Genomic DNA, 20,197 nt, shown 5'->3' on the forward strand with positions numbered 1-20,197 from the left:
GTCTGGGATGCAGCCTGAGAATTTGCCCCTTTAACATGTTCTCCAGTAAAGATGTTGATGTTGGTACCGGGATTACATTTTGAGAAAAATCTGGCTACAGTAACAGAAAAGACTCTTAATTGTAGTTAATAGAGCCCAACTGAGGGTAATTTGAGGAGGAGAAAAAAAAAAAAGAGAAAGAGCATTTTATCACATGGATATCAGGGAACCCAAAGGACAAAACGCGATTGAGTCTAACAGGTCTGGAAGCTCTATGCCTAGCTTTCATCCTCAGCTTCTCTTTGAAAGTTGCTTCATTTTTCTCCTTCTATTTATACCAGCTTCTGAATCTGCCCCCCACCCCCACCTGCCGTCTAGTGACAGACCACATGGCAGGCAGCTTCTTCTAAGTTATGCCATGCAGAGCGAGCAACCCAAAGAAAGACAGAACCTTCCTCACTGTCCCAGTCCCAAAGTTCCCAAGACTTGCTTGAGTGGGGTGCACGCCTCTGGTCTAATCACCTGTGAGCGGGACAATCATGGGGATGGCGTTGTACAAGCGGCTACCAGAGCCCCATTACTGGAACCATACAGATGGACAAAGAAGGCTAGTTTGCAGAGAAAGGATCTGGGTAGTAAACCCAACAGCTGACCACTAGGCTAGGGTGTGATACGTGTGCATACAGAGAGGTGAGAGGTGAGAAAACTGGATTAAGCTGGAGTATTGACCACAACATGAACAATGATGGTTGGGAAACCTTTCAGAACATGCTGCTGATGGTCTTTGGAAATACTGTTTTTCCCTGGGACTAGAAGAGACAGTAAACAGTAAATCCATCTGGTTTGCAAATTCTCTCAAACAAGTCTACACAGACAATTCCGAGGGCTGAACAGAGCCAATTCTGTTTTCTTAGAAGGACAATGGAATGTGGAATTTCAGACCAGTACAGCTGGCCAAGCTGGGTCAGGGAAAAGGCACAGATTATATTCGTTAATGTTTTGCAAACCCACCCAGTTCCACCCCCCCGCCCCCCCCACCACCCCCACCCTTGCCTCTCTTTACCCCACCCTGCAAGGGAAAAGCCTAAAAGTTGCTAAAAAGGGTTGAGAAGAATTTGAGGCAGACGGGGTCAGATGTTCAGCGAGCGCTTCCCACGCGGGCACGGGCACCAGCCTGCTGCTGTGTTTCCTAGAAGCGTGCACTTCCACCAGGCCGTGTGCTGCTGAACTAGGATCCCTGTCCTGGCAGCGCCTCTGAGTCCCTGCTTGCTGGGAATTCCCGTGATGGGAGCGTGGTGAGGGGCAGGTGCCGGCAGCCGGCACCATGGAAAGAGCACCGGATTTATGATTAAACCTCAGTGGGTTCAACTTCCGGCTCTGGCGGACAGAGTGAACAGCCCAAGGAAGTCACCTGAAGTTGGGCAACATAATAATCCGCATCCCTCTGATTCACCCGACTGCTATGAATAGCAAATGTGATTGGCTGAAGAGTATCACACATGGCGTCCGGACAAGGCCACCGCTGGCACGTATGATGCTTTCATGTAAATTAGAACGTGGTTTAGCAAGCTGAACATGGGCTGCATTTCTTCCCCGGAGCTACCTCTGCACAGGGAGTATCTTCACAGTGTCCCTCAGGTCATGGAGCCCCCTTTCAGAGGGCCACAGAACGGTCCCCGTCAGCTTGGACGATAGCAAGAGGCAAGGAGAGCGGTCAAGGCAGCCGCGACCACTATCCTCCCCGATCTAAGTTAAAAACATCCCAAAATGAGCAATCCCTAACTAGAAACCCACCCTCGCACCAATAGAGAAAGGCGGAGGAAAGAGTCGTAAATCTGCTTTCACTGACATGCTTAACTGGAAACACCTACACCATCAAGAAAAAACAAAGTTTTTTAGAAGCTTCAAACTGGCTGGTGTGAACGTACCTATTTTCACAAAACTCCCCCCAGCATCTCCGTTCCTAGACCTTACTATGGTAGGCCTGTACTCACCGTTCCTTCCATTGCCAGGTCTATCTAATATGAGTAGAGGTTTGGTGTTGAATGTCATGTATGAAACACAGAGTCTCAGCCGCCAGAGTTCATAAACACAAGTGGGTGTTAATGCTACTTATCCTTTGCTTTCTGCTTTTTACTAGAATCCTATGTTTCTTTGATTACTTTTTTTTTCCGCTTCTAAAAACACTATTAAACCTATATTCCTATTCAAGCTTATCTTTTGCCTCATTGATCTGCCTGCTTCTGCTGAGCCACAGTGCCTGAACCCCTCGTGCATGGAACCACAGAGAAAGGGACACACGGGGTACAATCTTGTTTCTTGTGTGCCTAGTCCTGAACTCTATGTCTTTGTCTCTTTCTCCACCCTCACTCCATGCTGCTCCTGAAGCTCCTAGATTCTAATTGCATGGCCCACTTTCCATTTATATCTTCACCTTGCCTTATAAACTTGACCCTCTACTTGCTCCCCCCAGATGTTGAGATCACCTCCCAGCTAACAACATTCTGGTTCTCCCCTCCCAGCCTGAACTGTTTCAGGTAAATATTTCTACTGGTTTGGCTGTGCCCTGGGGCATCCCACATTCATCAACCCCACCCCTCATGAGTTTCATACCCAAAAGGCCACCCAAACTCAGGAACCAGAAAAGAGTAAGCAGCCTTAAGAGGAAACCCAGTGAAATCTGGAAGGAACAGAAAGGTGCCCTCATGCTCTTCATGAGGGGGAAATCCCAGCCATCCCACTTGGAAAGAAAGGCACCGTGAACCTCTCAGGAATTGAGTCTGAACCTCATACAAGCGGACAACTGGGGAAACCTCAGGGATGCCGAAAGGGAGTTTCAGGAGGCTCAAAGGAGCTGTAAATACAGTTCATTAAGTGTCAAGTGAAAAATTAATATAGGTTCTCCTTAAAGTTGGATGTCAGTTAATACTTCCAGGATTAGGCTGCCTGTAACCGCATGTCTTTCTTAAATTCCTGAATGTTTCTGAAATCTGGGGGTCTACCTGCTTTCAGGCTTGTTCCACTCCAATTCACCCCCAAGTAGCCGGAGAGCCAGCCCCTTGTCCGCTAAGAACCCGTGAGTTGTTTTACCAGCACTGGTGAAGCTCCATGCGTCCTCGGTCTGCCCACAAGGCCCTGCAGGACCACAGCTTGCCTACTCACCTGTGTAGATACCTGTCCCCATCACAGGACTCTTTAAGGCACGGCCTCTCCCTTCCTCGTTTTTGTGCTCCTCTCACCCAGGGTCACCCCGACACAGAGTGGACACTCCATAAACAGTGACTGTATCATTTCACTAATTAATAGCATGGACAACGTCTTCCTGATTGGGACCTAATCCCGTTTATGTAAACTTCTGTGAAGGAAAAAACTAAGCGACATCACTGTGCTCTCAGCCACCGAACCTCAGCGGCCCTGGACCTTGCGAAAGCAGTCCCTAGGGCTGCGGGGTTATGCGGCTGGGCTGGGGCTCCCTCCGCAGCCCGTGTCTGCAAGGCTGAGTCCTTGAGCACGAAGCCTGCCCTGATTGGAGAAGGAGAAAATAGCTAGGAGCCACTGAGAGCCTGCAGCCAAGGACACGTTTTTCTAGTCTGAACCCACACACCCAGACAGTCCCGAGAGATCCTGAGGGTAAGTGAATGTCCACTTACACAGGAACTCGACTCCCTGTGGGGGCCACCTCAACACCAAGCCCACCCTGGTCTTACTCCCCGGCACCCGGCCATCTGACGCCCACTTCCTCTACCACGTGCCACAACAGTGAGGTCTCCTGGCGCCCCGTCTAGCTTCTGTTCCCCCTCGCCTTCGTTCCAGAATGCCTCCTGGAAAGGTTCTACTTCTAAGTTTTCTCCCAAGAGTGGGGGATTCTTGGCTGTTCAGCAAAGCCAGCATGCGTGAGTGCACTCCGCAGGCTCCAATGCAAAGGTTCTCTCGATGGCTCTTGGCAGCATGAAGCGGCCATACCAGCTGTCTTCCCATCACAGACCCTCCTTACATCCCCAAGGTCCAAAATAGCCCAGAGTGGTGGCATGAAGCAAAGGTCAGAAGCACCCCAAGGACAAGCAGGCACTTGTCTTGTCGACCCCATGACATTTCTGCTAACTTGGGACCCTTTGTGAAAGGCAACTTCTCTCACAGACAGCTGAACAGAGGGTGCTGGGGAGAGGCCGTATGTAGAGTAGAAAAAGCAAGGACTGTGAAACCAGAAGGTTCAGATTTGGCTCCCTGCATCCAGCTTTGGGGTCTCTGACAAGCCACTGAAGCTTTCTGGAGCCTCCTTTGCCGAGAGCCCATGAGGTCAGTTAGATCTGAACCTGCCGCATAGAGAGCATGTAGAGAACCCCGACAAGTTGTGCCTTCACTGAGTGCCAGATTCTCCGTCCATGAAAACCAGCCCAAAACTCCTTCCCCCCTTTGGGAGGAGCACTGGGTGTTGTGGGTGAGCAGTGAATCACGGGAATCTACCCCCCAAACCAAGAGCACACTGTATACGCTGGTATGTTAGCTAACTTGACAAAAAATTATATTAAAAAAACAAACCGAAACAAAAAAAACCTTCCCCCTTAAATCCTCTCGGCAGCTTCTTGAAGCTCAGAGAAGTTAAAGCGCTTTCTAAGGTCACATAGGTGATGCTGCAGAACCGGGATGGAACTCAGCTCTAATGACCAAATCCTGTCTCCCGAGGCTCGTCCTTCCAGAGCAAATAAGACACACACAGAGTCTCTGCTTTCAGCCAACTGGAGTCTTTCAGAGAAGTTATGTTTACATCTCAAAATATGTGCCTTGTGTCCCTTTAGGTTTGGTAGAACTTCTTCGGCCAGGTGAGACACAGGGGCTGGGCTCTGAAGAATGGGTTTGCTGGGCCCCTTGTACCCTCGACTGCCAGCAACACTGGCCAGGGTGAGTGGCTCTCTGGCAGCAACAGGATGGGCTTGTGAGCAGGGGTGCTGTCTGCACTTACCTCACCTGCCCACAGCCTCCTCCTCCTGTCTCACCTTTCCCCTCGCTTTGCCACTCTTGACTTGAAGTGTACTTTATCTCCCAGGTCGGAGTGTCTCTGTGTAAGTAGGCTGCCTTCGTGCATTTTGCAACAAGGCACAGGACGGGGCAGTTCCCCACTCCACACCTACTTAAGCGTAGACACTGCTGGGCCAGTGACTGGTTTCCGTCCTCACTTTGTGTGAGGCCCCTGCCTCGAATGCCCTCTCATCCCTGCAGTTAGGGCCACTTGCCCTCTCCCACCAGGCCTCCAGGTTCACTAATTAGGGACACTGAGGAGCCCAGATATGGGCTGGCGGTTCAAGCAGGTCAGCCTGCTGAGCTCACGCAGAGGGTGGCCTCGATTTCAGTGAAGGTGCTCATGGTGCTTCTGCAGACCACTGTCAGAGCCTCGGTCCCCACCTGTCCCTGTGCCTACCCTCTGCTGAGGCGTCCCGCCAGCCCCCAGGTTCTTTTCAGGATTGGGCCTTTGCTCTAGCCAGACCCCGTCCTGCAGCCAACCCCAAGGCCTTTAGAGGTGAGCACAACCGTGGGACAACTTGGAGGTAAGTGAACGACGACTGCACTCAGATTTGACCCTTCACATCAGTGGATGAGAACAGAAATATGCAAAGTCATCTGAAAGACCTAGATGGGCTCCCAGGCAGGAGAGGCTGAAAACCCCGATGACTTCTAAAGGAAGGCAGGTCACACTGCAAGGGAGCTGGCCGACCGTTTCAACCGAAAAAAAGAGAAGGTTACAAAGTCAAACCAAAGGACACCGCCTATGGAGAAGATTCAGCCGAACAATTTCCAGCATTTACAGCCCCACTGGCAGACTGCCCCTACTGTGTGGTCAATAACTGATGGGTCTCATAAAGACGTTATAGGGACCTAATTCTCCTTGTTCCTATTTCATGCTTGCCACACAACCTTGCACCTAGGGGTTAGTTTTACCGGTAGGTCTGCTTTCAGGGAAAGCGCGAGCTTATTATGCCGGTGGGAACATTCCATTCCTGTAACCTTGAATTAGCAAGTTACATGAACAACTGGGCTTCTGAGACCCTTCAATCTCATTAACAGTCTCCCCTTGAGTCAAAGATACACTGCCAGAGACCTCACAATGTAGATGTCTACGTCTGAAAGCCAGCACGGTTGTGGAGAATTCACCGCATGATTGACAAACTGTAAGACCCTTTGGTGGCCAAGCCATTGGGGATCAGTGGGTAGGACATGTAGCTGCCAGAGAGAGCGTTCTTTCCTACATGTGAAATTCCACTTCTCCCCAGTCCTCCTGAGGCTGCCATCCACAAGAGTGCACGGCTGTTTTCCCTATTATCTGTCCCCTATTGGGATGCCTGTCCACCCCTCCCCCCATACACCCCACTCACCCTGGTGGATTTCTAGGCACCTGTTCTCAGTCTGGACTGCCCACCACAGTCCCTGGGGAGCAAGCACACCTTGACGAGACTCACCCTTCCCCTGTGCAGTTGGGCCAGACTCTCACTAACAGCCAACACCCCGTTGGTGAGAATGATTACTAGCTGGTGTGAATGATTACCAGTACCCAATCCCTCTCCGTGCAACCTGTCCCACTACCTAACCGAAGTCAGAGCCACGCCTTCCCTCCCATGTGGCTCCCTGGCCACCGCCACCCCCACCCAGCTCATACAGGAAATAGAAATGCGTCTCCTCGGGTAATTAACATATTAAAAATGTTCATTTCCTAGTATACAGCACTACTCAAACTGGATGGAAAAAAAACAAGAAGGTGGCACTGGAAGAACACAGATTTACTACAATAGATATTTTGTGTTTGGTTATCCAACTGGCGGGCATCCTTTGATACCACTTTTGAGGGAACAGGGAAGCAGGAATGTTCACCCAGTGCTAGCAGCAATTAAAAATTTTTACAGCTTTCCGGGGGGATAACTTGACAATACGGTATACAGAAATGTCTTTAAAACTGAAATGTACTAGGGGCGCCTGGGTGGCTCAGTCGGTTAAGCATCCGACTTCGGTTCAGGTCATGATCTCGCAGTCCGTGAGTTCGAGCCCCGCATCGGGCTCTGTGCTGACAGCTCAGAGCCTGGAGCCTGTTTCTGATTCTGTGTCTCCCTCTCTCTCTGACCCTCCCCCGTTCATGCTCTGTCTCTCTCTGTCTCAAAAACAAATAAACGTTAAAAAAAAAAAATTTAAAAAAAAAAAAAGAGTCGTATGCTTGGGGCACCTGGGTGGCTCAGTCAGTTAAGTGTCCAACTTTGGCTCAGGTCATGATCTCGCGGTCCGTGAGTTCAAGCCCTGCGTCAGGCTCTGTGCTGACCGCTCAGAGCCTGGAGCCTGTTTCAGAGTCTGTGTCTCCCTCTCTCTCTGACCCTCCCCCATTCATGCTCTGTCTCTCTCTGTCTCAAAAATAAATAAACATTAAAAAAAAAATTAAACAAAAAAACTGAAATGTACTTTAAGTCATCAACTGCATTTTTAGGATTCTAGCCTAAGGAAGCAAAGATGTACACACAGATTGAACTGCAAAGAGGCTCACTGCAGCATTTTTTAACACTAGCGACAAATTACATCAAACTAAATATTTAACAGAGGATTGGTTAAATGAATGGCACATTCATAGAACAAACTACGAGGCAGCCCTTTTTAAATTACACAGAAACATATTTATAGATGCAGAAAGATGTTTATAATACATATCGTTAAGCAGAAAAACACGTTAAAAATACACATGGGGGAGAAGTCTGAAAAGACATACCAACGTAACAATAATTTTTATTTTTGGATGACAGAATTCATGGGTAATTTTTATTTTTCACTTGTTTCACTATTTTCTCATTTTTAGGCAGTAAATATATATTAGTGGCAAAAATAGATAAATAGATAGATAGATAGATAGATAGATAGAATGAATGAATGAATGAATGAATGAATGAATGAATGAATGAATTTGGGTTTTTTCAAGGGTGTGGACTTCATACTCACACAGGCTCAGGTTCAAGTCCCAGCTAGGCCACTGATCAGCACCATGACCACAAAGACATTACTTACACTCCCTGAACCTCGGTTTCCTCATATCCAAAAAGTCGATCCTAGCACCTTCCTCATGAGGCATTTGCAAGGATTAAATGAGGAAACATAAATAAAGAGCCTGGCACCAAGTAGACATTGATGACATTTTTCCCTTCCTTCCCGGATGTCCAAAAATACCTCGGAATAACAATTCACAAAGACAAGATGGTCAAACACGCACCTAATTATGTAAAACGTAGTTTGGAAACTTAGGAAACACTCGTATTTAATGCTCCAGGCTTAATTTTTTCAGCTCTGATCTCCCCAAGCCCGCACGGTGGCACACACGGAGCCCCGTAGGTTGGCAACCCAGGTGGAATCAGGCAGGCTGTGTTACCCAGCCCCAGCAGCAGGTGGGGCCGGTCTCCATACTGTGTCTATAGACAGCCTGCCATACCCACTGGCCAGCACTGGACACAGCTCATGGAAGGCTATCCCACCAGACCGACTGCAGACACGGGGACCCTCCTCTCCGGCTCCTCCATGCTCCCATCTTCATCCAGGTCCCGTTCACGTCCCACTCTTAGCATTTTGGACTTGAGCTTCCGGGTTCATGAGTCTAGCTATCCATCAGGAATCCAGCTGGGATCTGCCCTGTCTTCTTTCAGCTTCTCATTCATTCACTCTCCAAACTTGATGCCCCCCTAACGGATACGAAGCTCGGCACTAAGACACAGGATGAATCAGAGACAGGCCCTGCTCTGGGGGCCTCACAGTCCGGGGGGAGAACAACACTATATGCTGTGGTATAGTGACTATTAATATCATACTTGTAGCACTTGCTGTATGCTTTTAAAAACATTTATTAATTTCTTTACAATAATACCAAACCCACTACACATTAATCTAAATAACACGTTAAGTGAAAAAAATCTATATGAAAATTAGTGAGAAGAATGGCATTGTTTCACAAGTTTACAAATCCCTTTAATGTCTGATTTATTAGCATACAGGTGGATTTCTGTAGGCTCTTTTTTTTTAAGTTTATTCATTTTGAGAAAAAGAGAGTGCAAACGCACAGGCAAGTTGGGGAAGGGCAGAGAGAAAAGGAAAGAAAGGAAGAAGAGAGAGAATTGGGGCACCTGGGTGGCTCATTCGATTGAGTGTCCAACTTTGGCTCAGGTCATGATCTCACAGCAAGTGAGTTCGAGCCCCGCATAGGGCTCCGGTGCTGACAGCCCAGAGCCTGGAGCCCGCTTCGGATTCTGTGTCTCTCCCTCTCTCTGCCCCTAACCCACTTGCATTCTGTCTCTGTCTCTCTCAAAAAATAAATAAACATTCAAAAAAATTTTAAAAAGGAAAAGAAGACAGAGAATCCCCAGCAGGCTCTAGAGCCCAGTGTGGGGGTCAAACCCACGAACCATGAGATCATGACCTGAGCCAAAAGCAAAAGTCAGATGCTTAATGGACTGAGCCACCCAGGGGCCCCTCCTCTTTTTTTTTTTTTTTTTTTTTATTAAGTAGGCTTCACACCCATCCTCTTTTGCATTCAGTCTATGATGATACGGTATTTGGTTGTGTGAAAAGATAAGCTGGGGACAGTAAAAATTTTAAGAGCTTTGAGGGGTACTGACGGTGCACAGCCTGCTTGGGATTCTTCTCTCTCTCTCTCTCTCTCTCTCTCTCTCTCTCCTTCTCTCTTTCTCAAAATAAAGAAATAAACTTTAAAGATGTCTGAAGAAGAAAAAAATGGGCTTATTTGAGTAAAAATCAATTTGAATGAGGCAGCACCAAACCGGGAGTGATTAGCAATGCTCCCATGGCAGGAGTGCTCCCATGGAGGAGCTGGGGGCAAGACGTTTGCAGAGAAGACAAGGAAGTATGGCTAGGGAATTACTGGATTGGCCATAGCTTAAGCAGTGGTTGCCTTATTTGGGAAAGCCTATTAGGCTGGGATTGATTATCCTTAGGTTTTGATTTCTTAAACTTGAGGCATTTAAAGGCTTAAATTTTGGTTTGCTTGCCTAGGATCCAAAGGCATTAGAATGACCTTAGCCTATAACATTAACAACTCAGGCAACAACAGATGTTGGCGAGGATGTGAGAAAGAGGATCTCTTCTGCATTGTTGGTGGGAATGCAAGCTCGTGCAGCCACCCTGGAAAACAGTATGGAGGTTCCTCAAAAAACTAAAAATAGAACTACCCTACCACCCAGCAATTGCACTACTAGGTGTTTATCCAAGGGATATAGGTATGCTGTTTTGAAGGGGCACATGCACCCCCATGTTTATAGCAGCACTATCATCAATAGCCAAAGTATGGAAAGAGCCCAAATGTCCACTGATGGATGAATGGATAAAGAAGATGTGGTATGTACACACACACACACACACACACACACACACACACACACACACACTCTGGAGTATTACTCGGCAATCAGAAAGAATGAAATCTTGCCATTTGCAGCTACGTGGATGGAACTGGAGGGTGTTATGCTAAGTGAAATTAGTCAGTCAGAGAAAGACATATATCATATGACTTCACTCATATGAGGACTTTAAGACACAGAACAGATGAACATAAGGGAAGGGAAACAAAAATAATATAAAAACAGGGAGGGGGACAAAACATCAGAGACTCTTAAACATGGAGAACAAACCGAGGGTTGCTGGAGGGGGTGTGGGAGGGGGGATGGGCTAAATGGGGAAGGGGCACTAAGGAATCTACTCCTGAAATCATTGTTGCACTCTATGCTAACTAATTTGGATGTAAATTTTTAAAAATTCAAAAAAACAAACAAACAAAAAAAAAGAATGACCTTAGCCTAATGGCCTCTTTGTTTAATCAGTTCAACAGCTGAAATATAAGAAGAAATGTGGCCTCACACAGATGGTGGAGTTGACTAAGGGAGACCTATTTTAGTAGCTTATTCAGGTAACTGTGGATATTCTTCTTTGATACTATTCCAACACTCGACAGGCGGTGGGTGGTTTCTTAAAGGATGGACGGAATTTGACAGTTCACAGTGGAGGATATAAATCTTCCAAAATTCTCATTTTTAATTTGTACTCTCAAATATGGTCTTGTTTTCTGTGAAGTGACAGCCCCCCAAAATCTGCCAACTACCCAAGTCTGATAGCCACAGTGTGTGTATCAGTCATTCTTTAAAGGGAAAACTGTGTTCTCAGAAAAAAAGTGGCTAGCTCAGTTCCCAGCTCAAACAACTGTGCCGGCATGCTTCCTTGAGGGTGGGCAGGAGAAATAGCTTATGGATACTTCCCATTTCATCACACAAAGCATTAAAAAGATAAGTACTCGGGGCACCTAGGTGGCTCGGTCAGTTCAGGGTCCAACGTCAGCTCAGGTCATGATCTCACAGCTCGTGAGTTCGAGCCCCGTGTCGAGCTCTGTGCTGACAGCTCAGAGCCTGGAGCCTGCTTCGGATTCTGCGTCTCCTTCTCTCTCTGCCCCTGTCCTGCTCACACTCTGTCTCTCTCTCTCTCTCTCAAAATAAATAAACATTTTAAAAAAGAAGTTTTTAAAGACAAGTACTCAAGGGTTGACATTTAATAAATGTGGTCACTTTTACTGCTTCACCAAGCAACACTCTGAAAACTGGCTTTTGGTTTTTTTCTTTGTTTACTGTGCACGCGCGCGGGGGTGAGTCCCAGAGTGATTGCTACTGTAGCAAAGTAACTGTGTGTCAGGTTCCTCCGGGGCCCTCAGACTACACTTCGAGAACCGCTGTTTTATACAACAGACCCGGGATCAACCTGCGGCTGTAGGAGCTTCCTCCTGCAGATCAGAGTTTGGACTGAAACCCTGCCCTGAGCCTCATGACTGCAACAGCCCGCATGGCTTGGCCAGCCCCCTCCCCCACAACCTCCAAGAGTCAGCCCCAGTCCCTTGACCTCCAGCTTCCCGCTCGGATGCACCACTCACCACCGCTTGTCATCCACCTATAGAAACGGAGGGGAATTCACATGCCCCGGGCCCTGACTGTGTGCCAGGCATGACATTATCGGATTTAATGGTCACGACACTCCTGTGAGGTAGAAATTATCATCCCCATTTTGCCAGTCAAGAAACTGAGGCCCAGGGAAGCAGGATTCCCACACAGATCTGTCTGACATGATAGTGAAGGCTCGCGCCGCCTTCTGGTCCATTCTCACAGTCTCATCCCCACCCCCGGTCTGGACTTCCTGCCCTTCGGGTCTGCCTGCTGGGGAGGTTCCAGCATGCCTCACGACCAAAATTTCCTGAAATGAGAAAATTCCCAGCACTGGCCGTTTTAATCATCCAGCGTCTGAATTCCTAACGTTCACAAATCACTCAGATGTTGGAAACTATGAGACACCTCAGTCTCCGGAACAGATAACTGATAAAGTCTGAGCTGAGTTTGCTTCTGCCGGTGTCTGTCGTGCCTGAGCCCAGGAGACGAGGCTTTCCTCTAGGGAACACTTCCACCCAAAGCTGACGGTTTGCCATCTCTGCCTTTGTACTGCACACGGGAGTTGACATCCTCTGGCCTCTTCCTCGGTGCCAGGGGGCTCCCTGGAAAAGCCAGAGCCCATTCAAACAAGTCACAAAACAACTCCCCAGGATGTGACCAGGATAAGAATCACATCCTAAGACTCAGCTTCAGGAAAGTTCATCTCAAAATAAACCCAGAGCTGAAGTAAATAAAGCATTAGGATTATTTTGGGAGAGCAATTTAACAGAACTAGAGAACGGAAAAAAAAAAAGAAAAGAAAATACTATTGTCCCCAGCCTGTGTTCAGACATTCTGCATTTCTGGTACGTCTTGTTAAGTGGTGGTTTCGTATCTGACATTGATGCAAGGGGGAAATGACCCATGTTTATGAAAATTATACCATCTCTGCTGAGGGGAAGAGTGTCCTTTAAGCACTGGTTGGAGAGAGGGCAGAGAGTCTGATGAGGATTCAAGGTTGTGTTGATTAAAGCTGGAAGAAACATGTAATTTGTGCAAAAGAACCGAGGGAACAGCAGCTAAGGAAGAACAGTGCTGAGCACGTACCAAGGGGACCCTGCGGTGCTGGCTCCCAGGGGAGGTGGGGCCGCAGACAGACAGCAAGATTTCTCAGGACAAGAGAAGGAACGGCACTCGGCACAAGGAAGGGCAAAGCAGTTGGCAGAATGGACACCAACAGAGCCTCCACTCACGCGTTCCACCAAAACAAGCAGGTTGTTGTTCTGTCATGGTGTGACCATGATCTTCCTGCAATCACTCCTTCATCCGATATGTACCAAGTCCACGGTCCTTGGCTAGGCACTGGGAAGATCTCAGGGATGACAACACCGCCTGTGCCCCCCAGGAGCTTCCAGGCCAGTGGGCAAAACGGACGTGTGAACAGGCAAGAATAGGAAAGCGACGGTGCTATGGATTGATTCTGTTGGGGAAGCGGGTGCACCCAGGACGCTTCCTCCGGAAGGTGGCAGTTGACCTAGTTAAACTCCCAGCGAGGACGGTGTGGGGAGGGGTTTGACAGACGGAGGTGGATGCCGATGGTCAGCATGAGTACTCCCAAAGATACCAAGGCATCAACCTTCTTCAGTCTGTGTTGTATCATTCCACTTAAATCCTTCCGAATTGGTATAACTTCTATGGTCCTTAATTTAAACAGGGTAAGCAAGAAATGGTCATATTGGACTTAGGAAAGCCACACAACCTAGTAGTGTTTGGGGTTTGGGGGCCCACAGACCTGGGTTTGAATTCTGCCTCTGCACTCACTAGTGGTGGACAAGTTGCTTAACCTGGAACCATATCTACCTCACAGGGACGTTGTAAGAAATAGAATGAAGCAATTAGAGTGTCTGGCCCACTCTGTCTCTGAGATCAAGTAACCACTACTCAAATATCCCTCGGGGCAGCTGGGTGGCTCTGTCGGTTAAGCATCCGACTACGGCTCAGGTCATGATCTTGTGGTCCGTGAGTTCAAGGTCCGCGAGTTCGAGCCCGGCATCGGGCTCTGTGCTGACAGCTCAGAGCCTGGAGCCCCCCAAGGATTCTGTGTCTCCCTCTCTCTCTGCCCCTCCCCCCGCTCACACTCTGTCCCTCTCTCCTTCAAAAATAAATAAACATTAAAAAAAAAAAATATATATATATATATATATATATATATATATGGGCGCCTGGGTGGCTCAGTCGGTTAAGCATCCAACTTCGGCTCAGGTCATGATCTCACCGTCCGTGAGTTCGAGGTCTGCGAGTTCGAGCCCGGCATCGGGTTCTGTGCTGACAGCTCAGAGCCTGGAGCCTGCTTCGGGGTCTGTGTCTCCTTCTCTCTCTGCCTCTCGTGCTCTCTCTCTGCCTCTCTCAAAAATAAATAAACATACATACATACATACATACATACATACATATCCCTCAACTCCCTGTATTACTTTCTCTCTCCAACGCCATGACCTAATCCAGGCTGCCGTCTCTCCCCTGGACTACAGGACAGCCTCAGCGCTCCTGTCCCTGCTTCCTATCTTGTTCCCCTCTGAGCCCCTTCAAGCTACCAACAAGGCTTTCAGGTACTTATGTGCCCGTGCCTTTCCCTGGTGTCAGCCCCTCCACAGCTCCCCTTGTCTGCGGGGTTGAAACAACAGTGGCTCTCAGCCTCCCAACCTGATCTGCCCCACACTGCCCCATCACACTCCAATTCACTTTTGCCTCCAGAATTTGGGTGCGCTTCCTTCTGCCTGGAGCACAGTCCCTGCTGCCGGCCCTTTCCTCCAGGCTAACATTCTCCTTCCCAATGCTCTATCCTTCTATCCTTCTTTCGGGATGCTCTTCCTGCCTCCTCCCCTATGGCAAGGCTGGATCTGGTGCCCCTTTTTGTGCTCCCATAAAGCCACTTCCATGTTTTCCCCATTGCCCTACTCTATTGTAATCCAGTACTCTGTAGCAATTGTTAGACAGTCATTTCTTAAGAGCAGGTCTTGTACTATCCCCATTATCTGGCCTGTTTTGAATGAATGAACAATCTCACAGCTAATGAATGGCAGAAATGAGATTAAAACCCAGGGCACTCTAATTCTTAAACTCACGGGTTCCCCCATCCCCACTGAAACCTAACTAAAGACAGGTAGTGCTACCCCCCCCCATCTCCTTGATCCGCCCCCAACTCCTCCCCACCCCCCTGCAACAAGCACATTCTACAGCCTCTCTACTAGGTGTGGACTCACTTTCTGCCAGGAATGCATATCTCCATTGCAGACTGAGGCTCTGTCTGTATTGTGCAAAGTTATTATTCTCAAGGAAATCACTCAACCCACTGATTTTGGTGAAAACATTTTGGAGTGACAGCAATAACAGGGGGCTTTCCTGAGCTTAGGACATTGGTTTTGGGGAGTGGCAAAAACCACATTGCAACTCGGTTCGGGAGAAAATTCCTGGAAATTTGAGCAAGCTTGTTTGTTTCTTACTCATTAAAGTGCATTGGGCCAACTCTCATTCTTTTGTCAATATTTGCAGACTGAAGACATGACAAACTGCACTCTGTGCTGGTCAAGATGTGGATGCTGAATGATGGGACTAGGGGCAAAAATCCCCTGGGACCAAAAGAAGAAGTTTCATGACTGGCTATAGGACAACTTTTTCCCATTTTGGAAGGTTCCACCACAGGATGGGAAAAGCACATGTATCGGCTGAACATGGAAGACCCTCCCCTTCTCTTCTACCCAGAGTTATTTGAGTCCAGAACACAAAGGGACTTGCATGTCACATAAGGAGTCTGGATGTTAATACTAATAATGCCAATTATTGGGGACCTTCATTGTGGTAGATACACTTAATGTATCTCTATAATCCTGAGAGCTAAGAATTGATACAACCATACTATGGATTTGGAAAATGATGTAGAGAAGTTAAGAGCCGTGTCACTGCCACTCAACTGCTAAGCGACCAGGTTCAATTTTGTCCTTTCTGCCCTATCTCACCTGCCTCCCTCCTCCCGGGCCCAGCCACCATCATCTCTCTTTGGAGTAGCTCCAAATGGTTCTCCCAGCTTCCTCTTTTTCCCTCCTCCAATGCAGAGAGATCTTTAAAAATGCAAACCAGTTATGTCAACCTTCCTGAAATCTGCTTGAAATCTTCCAACCGTAACAGGGGTTGCCGCTACTTACCAGCATCCATCCTGCCAGCAATCCCGTGGTTTGGTGAGCCTAGTTAACTAATCTGGGGAGTCCCATGAGCCCTGCTGTAGGAATTGGTAATCCAGGCACTGCATTCTCGTCGCTGCAGAGATTGAGCAAGGTGTTGGGAGAGGCCATTAGTCAGAAGTTCAGAAATGATGTTCTGTTTTCATTCTGGGGCTCTCTGTCTCCGTCCCTGTCTCTATCTCTGTCTCTGTCACTGTCTCTTTCTTACTCCAGAACATGAATGAAAAAGCACAGCCTCCGTGCCTGCGGGAAGCCACCTTGGGAGGGAGGCACTGAGCTTCACGAGAGGAGCACGGAGCCAAGGGGATCACAGAGACAGAGTTGGAGCCTCGGCTGCACCACATCTGAGGACTCTCTCTCTACCTTTCACCCTTCTAGTTATGGTGTGCCAATAAACCCTCTTTATTATTCAAGCCGGCGTCCATTAGGTTCCCTGTAACCTGCCACAGAAAGTCTCCCGAGTGGTTCGAATGCCTCCCAGGGCACTTTGAATTACATCCAGATGCCCTACCTTGGTATTAAAGGCCCACTAACCTCCAAGATCAATGAGAGGTGAGGGCAAGGACTGGACTTTCATCTACCCTGGTACTGCCAGCCCCTCACATCAGTCTAGCACATAGCAGGCACTCTAAAAAAAAAAAAAAAAAAAAATTGTTTTTGGAGCCTATGAAGCCAGGTGTCTCTCTACTACATTATCTGCTTCCCCAAGGCAGGTGGTCCCACTGGCGTCCCACTGCATCGCATGCTGGACTGACCTCTCTGCAAGTCAGCCGCATTTTGCTGGACATCAGTTTTATTAGACATTCAGCTCCCCCATTAGTGTCCTTGGGGACACCACCATCAGGGAGGGCTTGGCCCTTCTGAATGTGAGGATGTCAAGCTGTGCCTCTGATGGCCAGACACTCCCGGAGGAGGCAGCATCCCAGCAACGCCGAAGCTGCAGACCTTCCCCCTCACCCCCCACCCCCCTTGCCCAAGGAGAACCTCTGGAACAGGCTGGAACTCCCACGAGCAAGTGGGGAGGGGACTCCTAGCCACCATGATCCGGGCAGTGGGGCATAAAGAACATTCAGGCATGGGTCAGAGGAACATTTTATTCCTTTTGTTTATCTGACCAGCAGGCCCTTCCTGCCCTGAGCTCTCTGCACGGCTGCTTCCTCTGCCTGGTCACCCAGTTACTCTACTCTCCGAACAACCTTTGTCCTAATTCTCTGCAGACTGTTGATCAATAACTGATTTTAATTACCTGTGTGTTTATTTTTCTCTGTCCCTTCTTCTCAAACATAAACTCCATAAAAGCACAGACCGAAACGCTCTGCCTCATCACCACATCTCTGGTATCGAGAATCCCCTAATACACACAAATTATCAGTGATCAGTTGCCCTGCCCCCTCCCAGGGACCCACCCCCTGAAACAGCTGACTTTGTCTCATCAGTTAGGCATCATTCATTTTTTTTTTTTAGGCATCATTCATTTTATTTATTTATTAATTCTGAGAGACAGCAGGGGAGAGGGGCAAGAGGGAGAGAGAGAATCTTAAGCATGCTCCACACTCAGCCAACTCGGGGCTCAGTCCCACAACCCCAGGATCATGACCTGAGCCGAAATCAAGAGTCAGATGCTCCACTGACGGAGCCACCCAGGCGTCCCAGTTAGGCAATCATTCAAATATGGCCTCCTCAGAGAGGCCGCCACCCCCTCGTGTAGAGCGACCCCTCCCCACAGAACTGCTTTCTGTTGACACATATGTGTATTTTCTTTCATAGCTCTGATCACACTACAAAATTATCTCGTGTTTGTATTTACTTGTTTGTCATCCGCTTTCTCAAATGAACGTAAATTCTCTATCATTCCCTGTGGAATTCCCCAAAGGCAAGATCACTTCCAAACATTAAGTAGGTACTCAGTGAACTTTTACAGGAGGAATGATAGGAAGAAAGGAGGGAGGGAAGGAGGGAGGGAGTCTCCAAGGCTATTTAGAACTGGCGGACATGAGGAGATAAGGCACGGGAGGAAATCAAGGTTGATTTTAGAGCAACGCCGAGAGGTAAACAGGGCAGGTTTTGCCACCTGAAGAAACCACAGGTCAGCCATGTTGTGACTGTCACAAAACAGCATGTCTGGTGAAGTTCAAATTTGAACCCAAATCTCTATGATCCATTTTCCAGTTCCCTTTCTCCAGAATCGTGCTGCTTTACTGTTTAAAACTTATCTACATACACGCTTAAGGGAGCAACGGTCTCCCTTACCCCCATCAGTACAGATTCTCCTGAGGCAGAGACTAGCTATTCGAGAAACCGTAACTGAATCTCTTGGTTTGTTTGTCTTCACAATGCTTCAATTAAACCACTTTAATGAGGCACAAGCAGCCAATACCAGTCTGATATAAAAGTCTTTCCATGCCTTTATGCAACAGCCAGGTCTCTGGCTTCTCTCTCTCAATTATTACCTTAACCGTGCCCTGGAGACTGAAGGAGCCAGTTTATTTTGACTGGGAGATTGTTAAACTGCAGGAGGCAAATCTGAGACACTGCCAGGCTGTGATTTCCATTGCCCCACATGGCCACAGGGTGCTGAGAATAGCCAAGGGCGCTTCCTGCTGGAGGAGGAAATGGCAGTTTCCTCAACTCCCGGAAACATTACTTCCTCTCTGGTGCCTAGCTCCGTGTTAACCAATTAGACAGCCTCTTCCCACCCCAAACCCCCAGAGACCTGGCCCAAGCCTGTAGAAGAGACATCCTGTTTCCCCTAAGGAAGTAGCCCAACTTGAAGGGGCCTCTAGGGTACTGAGTGAGGGGTGGGTAGGTAGTGGGGCAGGAAGGCAATGACCAGCAGTAATAATAGTGTTATCCAGTGTCAGCTAAGTACTAAGCCCCCACCCCGCCCCCTTGTCCTGAGACTCAGAGATCTAAGTAAACTTGACCTAAACTCTCACTGGCCTTTGATAGTCCAAAGTCATCAAAGATAGAAAAATCAACCCTTTTCTTGTTTGTACAGAAAATAAGCTCACACCACACATTCCAGGAATTTAGAAACACTGCAGTGGAATTTGAGTGGTCACAGGGCACCGACATATTTCTTGGCAAGTAGCCTCACGGAGACGGCTCTGGAGCCAAGCTTCCTGGGTTCAAATCCTACTTCATACTCCCTATCCCTTCTTAACTGTATGTTATTGGGCAGGTCAAGGTCTCCGGGCCTCACTTTTTTCTCTCTTTCCTTCTTTCTAGGGAAACAGTGGTACCTACCTCATCAAGATTCAGCGAGATAAAGCACTTAGAATAGATAAAGCATTTGGCACAATTCAGTACTCAATAAATGTCCATTATTGTTTATTCTGCTTCCTCCTCCCCTTCAGAAGGAGAAAAAAAAAAAACCCTTCCTAGTCTCATAAAGAATAATGGTACCCCTTCTCTGAAACCTTGGCCTCAGCCAGTATCCATGCCCTTGAAATTTTAGCTCCTATGGGAACTGGCCTTGTCAGGCATTCCTCTAAGTGCTCTCCCTGTAGGCCATTTGAGTGAATAAAAATTTCTCAGTCTCATTATCATTTATTACCATTTAATAGCAACCACTTACTAAATAATGTTTGATGGTATTATTCCGTTTTTTTTAATAAACTTCCTATTTTAGGATAGTTTTAGATCTACAGGGAAATTACAAAGATAGTACAGAATTGCCATATATCTCACACTTGGATGCCCCAGGTATTAACATTGCACATGAATGTGGTACATTTGTTACAATTAATGAGCCAAGGTTGATATATCATATTAACTGATATATCTGTATTTACTCATACATCTTTATATTTTACCTAATGTCTTTTTAGGTTTCAGGATCCTATCAAGGATAGCATATTATATTTAGTTGTCTTGCCTCCTAGGCCTGTCTCGGCTGTGACAGTTTCAGAGGCTCTCCTTGTTTTTGATGACCTTGACAGTTTTGAGGAGAACCAGTCAGGTATTTTACAGAGAGTCCCTCAATTAGCCATTGTCTGATGTTTTTCTTATAACTTGAGAGACTGGGTTTTGAGAAGGAAGACTGCAGAAAGC

At 47.7% G+C, this 20,197-nt stretch overlaps 1 long non-coding RNA gene across 4 annotated transcripts; it reads right to left on the minus strand.

The window, feature by feature from the left end:
* Positions 1-11,595: 11,595 nt before the first annotated feature.
* On the minus strand, positions 11,596-19,787 carry LOC128313875 (uncharacterized). Of its 4 annotated transcripts, none has more exons than XR_008294908.1 (4): positions 17,391-19,787; positions 16,679-16,772; positions 15,170-16,220; positions 11,596-13,606 (listed from the first exon to the last, which is right to left on the minus strand). It is a non-coding gene; the product is annotated as an uncharacterized LOC128313875 (long non-coding RNA). The 4 variants fall into 4 exon arrangements; XR_008294910.1 differs by lacking the exon at positions 17,391-19,787 and adding an exon at positions 17,129-17,377; XR_008294911.1 differs by having other exon boundaries at positions 16,109-16,772.
* Between the last annotated feature and the right edge of the window lie 410 nt (positions 19,788-20,197).

Source organism: Acinonyx jubatus, chromosome C1 (genome assembly GCF_027475565.1).
Source record: "Acinonyx jubatus isolate Ajub_Pintada_27869175 chromosome C1, VMU_Ajub_asm_v1.0, whole genome shotgun sequence".
In the NCBI taxonomy this organism is placed as follows: domain Eukaryota; kingdom Metazoa; phylum Chordata; class Mammalia; order Carnivora; family Felidae; genus Acinonyx; species Acinonyx jubatus.